An 8,294-nucleotide genomic window follows, 5' to 3' on the forward strand; every position below is an offset into this window, starting at 1 on the left:
GCTTTAAATGTCTGGTATAGCTCCCCTGGGAAGTCATCTGGTCCTGGACTCTTATTTGTTGGGAGATTTTTGATGACTGATTCAATTTCTTTGCTGGTTATGGGTCTGTTCAAGCTTTCTATTTCCTCCTGATTGAGTTTTGGAAGTGTGTAGGGGTTTAGGAATTTGTCCATTTCTTCCAGGTTGTCCAGTTTGTTGGCATATAATTTTTCATAGTATTCCCTGATAATTCTTTGTATCTCTGAGGGATTGGTTGTAATCATTCCATTTTCATTCATGATTTTATCTATTTGGGTCATCTCCCTTTTCTTTTTGAGAAGCCTGGTTAGAGATTTATCAATTTTATTTTTTCAAAAAACCAACTCTTGGTTTCGTTGATCTGCTCTACAGTTTTTTTAGATTCTATATTGTTTATTTCTGCTCTGATCTTTATTATTTCTCTTCTTCTGCTGGGTTTAGGCTGCCTTTGCTGTTCTGCTTCTATTTCCTTTAGGTATGCTGTTAGATTTTCTATTTGGGATTTTTCTTGTTTCTTGAGATAGGCCTGGATTGCAATGTATTTTCCTCTCAGGACTGCCTTCGCTGCATCCCAAAGCGTTTGGATTGTTGTATTTTCATTTTCGTTTGTTTCCATTTATTTTTAAATTTCTTCTCGAATTGCTTGGTTGACCCATTCATTCTTTAGTAGGGTGTTCTTTAACCTCCATGCTTTTGGAGGTTTTCCAGACTTTTTCCTGTGGTTGATTTCAAGCTTCATAGCATTGTGGTCTGAAAGTATGCATGGTATGATCTCAATTCTTGTAAACTTATGAAGGGCTGTTTTGTGACCCAGTATGTGATCTATCTTGGAGAATGTTCCATGTGCACTCGAGGAGAAAGTATATTCTGTTGCTTTGGGATGCAGAGTTCTAAATATATCTGTCAAGTCCATCTGATCCAATGTATCATTCAGGGCCCTTGTTCTTTATTGACCGTGTGTCTAGATGATCTATCCATTTCTGTAAATGGAGTGTTAAAGTCCCCTGCAATGACCACATTCTTATCAATATGGTTGCTTATGTTTGTGAGTAATTATTTTATGTATTTGGGGGCTTCTGTATTCGGTGCATAGACATTTATAATTGTTAGCTCTTCCTGATGGATAGACCCTGTGATTATTATAGAATGCCCTTCTTCTTCTCTTGTTACAGCCTTTAAAGTCTAGTTTGTCTGATACAAGTATGGCTACTCCAGCTTTCTTTTGACTTCCAGTGGCATGATACATAGTTCTCCATCCCCTCACTCTCAATCTGAAGGTGTCCTCAGGTCTAAAATGAGTCTCTTGTAGACAGCAAATAGATGGATCTTGTTTTTTTATATATTCTGATACCCTATGTCTTTTGGTTGGCGCATTTAGTCCATTTACATTCAGTGTTATTATAAAAAGATATGGGTTTAGAGTCATTGTGATGCCCATAGGTTTCATGCTTGTAGTGATGTCTCTGGTACTTTGTCTCACAGGATCCCCCTTAGGATCTCTTGTAGGGCTGGTTTAGTGGTGACGAATTCCTTCAGTTTTTGTTTGTTTGGGAAGACCTTTATCTCTCCTTCTATTCTAAATGACAGACTTGCTGGATAAAGGATTCTTGGCTGCATATTTTTTTCTGTTCGTCACATTGAAGATCTCCTGCCATTCCTTTCTGGCCTGCCAAGTTTCAGTAGAGAGATCAGTCACGAGTCTTATAGGTCTCCCTTTATATGTTAGAGCACGTTTATCTCTAGCTGCTTTCAGAATTTTCTCTTTATCCTTGTATTTTGCCAGTTTCACTATGATATGTCGTGCAGAAGATCGATTCAAGTTACGTCTGAAGGGAGTTCTCTGTGCCTCTTGGATTTCAATGCCTTTTTTAAAATATGGAATGCTTCACGAATTTGCATGTCATCCTTGCACAGGGGCCATGCTAATCTTCTCTGTATCGTTCCAATTTTAGTATATGTGCTGCTGAAGCGAGCACAGGAGTATTTTCTATGAACAGTTATGCTATCATTTTGGGGGAATAGAACAAAGCTGACTTCTTTTATTCCAATCTAGGTCTTCATGTGTTGCTGTTCTCAGTTGCAGTATGTTGGTATATCCTGCTTGCAAAATCCACTTGTGGAAGCATATGAAGCTTATTCCTGTGACTTATCATAACCTTATAATGACCACATTTGCAGAATCTTAAATCAGAGTATATGATCTAAAAATATTACTATGTATTTATGGACTAAAGAATAGAATCTCGGAAATTTTAACTCTTATGGAACACTTCTATGTGCTTGTCAGCCATACAATAATTGCTCAGTAAATGTTAGCTATCACTGTTACTATTATTATTGTTGTTGTTCTTACCTATGCCAGGAGAGCTTTAGGTAAAACTAGGATGGAAAAAAAATGTTGGTTGTCATCCTCTCTTTCTTTTTTTATGTGGTGTCCCCTCTCTTAGGTCACTGAGCCTTCCAGTGAGATCTAATTCCCGGTACTGTCCTTGCAATGACCAGGGTCTGTACCTTCATCTTCTCCTCCCACTTCATCCTATTCTTCTTAAAATGTAAGTGCACATGCCTCATGTCCACTAGGCCTCTTTCCTTCTAAACTAATCTGAGATCAATAAAAGCCAAGTCTACTTAATGCTAACTGACCATGCAGTACTTAAATTTAACAGTACTCTTGAGTGTTCCAGTTAAGGAAGTGTTTAATATGACAGGTATAGCGATACAATAAAGCCCCTGTGTTGCGCATTTTCAGGTGGGAATAATTTTTAGTATCATGGAGGCATAATCCACAGAATATGAGCAAAGATTAGATAGGCTATGAAAAGATGATATATAATGGTAATAATTATCATTATTATTTCCATTTTACAGATGAGAAAATTTTTTCTTAAATGTAAATGTTCAATTTGTCTTAGGTTACACAAAAATTCAGCAGGAAGTATTTGCATCAGCCCTCTCTAAATACAGAGACTCTGATCTTACACACAAAGATAGTGAACATAAATTAGTGAGTAAGGTATGCTTGGAACTCTGAACCTGGCACAAAGAACAATAGGGAAGAAAAAACATAATAGCAGTGGTTAAGGTAGAGAGCCTTGAACAATAGAAAATGGGCTTCTAGAAATTCAGAGGGTGTTTAAGAAGCTGTTTATTAATATGCTATTAGCAAATAACGTCTTACTGTGTAACAGCAAATGTGAAACCTAAGAATGATACAAGAGAGGCCCATTGTCATTTGAGCCGAGCCACAGGGGCTTGGAAAAATTTAGTTATTCCTTAAAGGAGGTATTAATTGTTACTTAAGAATCACATACTACTGAAGAAACACATGTATAATCTGTTAGCTGTTCATGTTCATTCCTTAATTCAATAGTCACCTATGTAGGTATGCCAGTTTACTAGACACTGTTGGGAATCCAAAGACAATAGAATTGACTTAAGCCTAGTAGTAGACTATACAGTATATAAATCAGATAAATATTTGGTAATTTTTTATACTTTACCCATGACATCATTCTGTGTATTAATTTATTTGATTACATTTTTTTAAAGAATTCCTTTCTATCGTTGTTAAGGGAGAGACATCTATGTAGATCTGGTTGTATCTGATCATAATATCTAAGTTTGGAATAACTCATGAATTAATGTACCAGTTACAATGATATCTGTAACAGGGAATGCCCCTGCTTTAAGCATAATCAGGTAACCTAATTTCATGTAGGCAGCTTCCTTTTTTGTTTGTAGGAATGTAGGCATTGGTTCTTTGTATTCCTTTTGAATGTTATTTCAAAAACTATTTGTATGCACCATTGGGTGCTCCATTATTCACGTGTTTTAGCCATACAAGCAAAGTTGTCACTAACCTTACAGCTACTGGGGGCTGTTGTGACTCTGGTCCTCTGAGCTTGATGAGCCAATTTGATTACAGAAGGGAAAGTAAAGGCTCCACTTCTCTACTCTCCTATCCTTCACCATAGTTGATCAAAGTCCCTTCTGCTGTACAATTTATCAACAGGGGGACTGGTTTGCATGAAATTGTACAGTGAATGATTGAGAGGTCAGTCTCTGAAATTCAAGTCCTGGCTTTGAAACATACTAGCTGTGTTACCGTGGCAGGTTATGTCACCTCTTTAAGCCTGGTTTTCCTTTTGTATGAATGTAGGTGCAATAGTATATCTTAAAGGATTGGAGTAAATATTAAATAGGATAATGCATGAAGAGTGGTAAAATACATTATCTGGTATTAATTTAGTGTTAAATAAATGTTGATATGAAGATATGACCCATGTTGTCCAGTCTTACTAAGTAGTATAGCAATCTAAGCCTAAAAATGTACAAAAATCTAATATGCTCAATTTCTTTACATATATTTGATAAGCCCTCTGAAGGGCTTATCTACTACTAGGCTTAAGTGAATTCTATTGTCTTTGGATTCCTAACAGTGTCTAGTAAACTGGCATACCTACATAGGTGGCTATTGAATTAAGGAATGAACATGAACAGCTAACAGATTATAATACATGTGTTTCTTCAGTAGTATGTGATTCTTGAAGATATTTCAAGAGGACACATAGCCTTTAGCAATACTTCTTAAACCCCTTTTTCTCTCATATCCACTCTCAGTTACTTGACTCTCCTTAAGCTCCTTCTTCAGCCATAAACAAAGAACTTCTCTTCTTTTCAGTCTTTTTCTCCCAATTCTGAATCACAAAATCCCAAGAGAAGACACTTCTCTGGGAGATCTAGGGAAGAAATTGAGTGGGTGAAATAAAAATTCTCTTAGTGGTTGTTAACCATTCACTGTATAATGGTGGTAAAATGGCCAGCACACTAACATACAAAAATCACTTTTTCCCATAAATTTTACCAATTCTGATGCTCTTTTAAAAATTATCATTCATTCACACGTTGTTGTAAGTTTCCATAGCCACATAATTGGATTACTGACCTAATTCATAGGAATGGCAGTTTGGATGGTCAGGAGGGCAGGTAATTTTGGAGCAGAATGCTCCAAATGCTCAGTAATAATAACAAAAACACCATTTGGTGTTGGGAAAATAGGACAGCTATGTGAAAAAGAATGAAACTGGACCACTTTCTTACACCATATACAAAAATAAACTCAAAATGGATTAAAAACCTAAATGTGAGGCCTGAAAACATAAAAATCCTAGAAAAGAGCACAGGCAGAATTTCTCTGACATGGGCTATAGCAACATTTTTCTAAATTAGTCTCCTGTGGCAAAAGAAACAAAAGGAAAAATAAACTGTTGGGACTACATCAAAATAAAAAGCTTTTGTACAGCAAAGGAAATAATCAATGAAGCTAAAAGACAACCTACTGAATGAGAGAATATATTTGCAAATGACATACCTGATAAAGGGTTAGTATTAAAAATATATAAAAAACTTAGACAACTCAACACCCAAAAATAAAATAATCCAATTAAAAATGGGCAGAAGACATGAACAGACATTTCTCCAAAGAAGACATACAGATGGCCAACAGACACATGAAAAGATGCTATACATCACTAATCGTTAGGGAAATGCATATCAAAATCACAGTGAGATATCACCTCACACCTGTCAGAATGGCTAAAATCAAAAACACAAGAAACAATAAATATCGGCAAGGATGTGGGGAAAAAGAAACCCTAGTGCACTGTTGGTAGGAATGCAAACTGGTGCAGACACTGTGGAAAACAGTATAGATGTTCTTCAAAAGATTAACAATAGAATTGCCATATGATGTAGTAATTCCACTAGTAGGTATTTACCCAAAGAATAAGAAAACAATAATTGGAAAAGATATATCCACCCCTATGTTTATTGCAGCATCATTTACAATAGCCAAATTGTGGAAGCAGCCCAAGTGTCCATTGATACATAGATGGATCAAGAAGATGTGGGGTGTGTGTGTGTGTGTGTGTGTGTGTGTGTGTGTATGTGTGTGTGTGTGTGTGTGTGTGTGTGTGTGTGTGTAATGGAATATTACTCAGCCATAAGGAGAATGAGATCTTACCATTTGCAACAACATGGATGGATCTAAAAAGTATAATGCCAAGTGAAATTAAGTCAGTCAGAGAAAGACAAACACTATATGATTTGACTGATATGTGGAACTTAAGAAACAAAACAAATGAACAAAGAAAAAACAGGCAAACCACGAAACAGACTCTTAATTATATAGAGAACAAACTGGTGGTTACCAGAGGGGAGATGGATGGGGGAATTGATGAAATAGATGAAAGGAATTAAGAGTACGCTTATCATTATGGTCACTAAGTAATGTATAGAATTGTTGAATCACCATATTGTACACCTGAAACTAATAGAACACTGTATATTAACTATACTTGAATTAAAAATTTAAAAATAACACAATTTAAAGCATTATGTACATTTGAACTGCACTTTACACTTTTATGAGTGTTTTCACATAAATTACCTTATATGATTCCCCACAAAAAAATCATGTGAAGTTGGTGGAGTTTGGATAATTGTTTTCCTTATAATAAATGAGCATATTGAACCAAAGGGGACTGGTATCATGTGAGGGCTTCAGACAATCAGAGTCAGATGAGAGCCCTGGTCACCTAGAATGAAGGTGGATAGGCGGCACAGGAAGGGAGGGCCCCTTTAAGAATTTGCTCTGCCATGGCCCTCAGGAAGAGTTCATCCCATTTGGAACTGATGACTTAGCTTGTTGATTCTTACAATATATGCTTCCAGTCCATTTGTGGACATCTTAGATGTCAGCACCATAATAGAATTTTATCTGCAAAACTCATTAGTCTATGACAGAAAATTCTGTTAACATTTGCCCTTCTTCTACTGTGATGTAAAAAAACCACAAATGAGTTAATCAAACAAAACCTCTTTTTTTTAAAGAAACAGGAAAGAGTTTCTTAGGTTGATTTTTAATAACTAAGGATTGTTAAATATGTCTGTTGTGGTTTTAGAGTACAAGGACACCACAGTCAAGTGAGACCTTTTATCCCCCAGTAGAGAGCAATGGTACATTTTATTCAATACATTAAATTACATAGACGTTAGCCACAACATGTTGATTCAGCTTCTCAGGAAATGAAAATCAAAACCATCTGTGTGGACAGCCACTCCACATCACCATAGAACACACTATAATGTGTTCACTGCATCTTGGCTCCAAAACCTCACTTCATTAGAATGACATTATTGTTAGTTTTTTGAAAGTCACTTTAATATGCATATAAAAAATCCAAATCAAGAAATCAAGAGATTTTTGAATCCAGATTTCAGCAGCAATATTCTCTAGTTGCTTTGATTTTGCCTCGTGTTTGATAAATTTTGAAGTTGCCATGGGATATATATCTTCAAAGACTGACATATGGCCCAAATACCTAGCATTAGAGCCTGGCATATAGCAGGTATTCAAAAAATATTCATTGAATTAATGTAACAGCAATAGATCAACTATCAATTTAATAACATACTTGGGCAAAAAGAAACTTAGTAGTAAATATCTCCATTGAATGCAGATGCATGATGATTTACAAAATGCGAGAAAAAATAGTAATTTGGAACCTAGAAAAAGCAGAAAGTTGTTCTAGGAGAGGTAGGTATAAGTGTACTGGAAGTCTGAAGGACAAAGTTTATTTTCAGGCAGAGGGAATATCTAGTTTTTTACTATAATTATCTGGAGGGACTATTAAAATGCACTCTCTTTGAGAGCTCCACAGTACCTGAGTAGAAGTGGCTTGGTATTGACAATCTGGTTGGAAAGAAGATGAGTGAGCAACTAAGGGACTTGCTCTAAAAATGCATCTGTTTAGGCAGCACACTGATTTTCTTTAGCTTGTATGTTTATTTGGGAGGGCCTGGATTGGAATGAGGGTGAAGAGGTGTTGTTGATGGTGATTATGTAGAATTAAACATTTTTCCACTTCGGAAAATTTATGAATTTAGTAATTTATGTCTAGATGTGTATCTTTGTCTAGTCTCTATTTGCTGGTCTACCTCTCTTTGTCTTTCTTTGCTTGCTAATAATATATTCAAATTGTTGTCTGTCTTTATTGAAAATAACCTCTGTTTACATTAATTCTATACTAGTATACTTCATCAGTCTCTTTCATATTCAGGGAATTTCCTGAGGGAGGATCTTCATCTTAGTTCATCTCCATATCCACAGCACTGACATTTAGGTTGGCTTTTAGTAGGTGTGAAACAAAGTTATTAATTGAAATGAATGCCCTTGAAAAGCATAGATGGGAGAGTTCATTCTTTTCAGGGCACTC

General features: G+C 35.9%; 1 non-coding gene across 1 annotated transcript; it reads right to left on the bottom strand.

Moving 5' to 3' along the window:
• Positions 1–1,887: 1,887 nt before the first annotated feature.
• On the bottom strand, positions 1,888–1,994 carry LOC131511165 (U6 spliceosomal RNA). The gene has a single exon (XR_009261370.1). It is a non-coding gene; the product is annotated as a U6 spliceosomal RNA (small nuclear RNA).
• Positions 1,995–8,294: the final 6,300 nt, after the last annotated feature.

This window comes from Neofelis nebulosa, chromosome 4 (genome assembly GCF_028018385.1).
Source record: "Neofelis nebulosa isolate mNeoNeb1 chromosome 4, mNeoNeb1.pri, whole genome shotgun sequence".
Taxonomy (NCBI): Eukaryota; Metazoa; Chordata; class Mammalia; order Carnivora; family Felidae; genus Neofelis; species Neofelis nebulosa.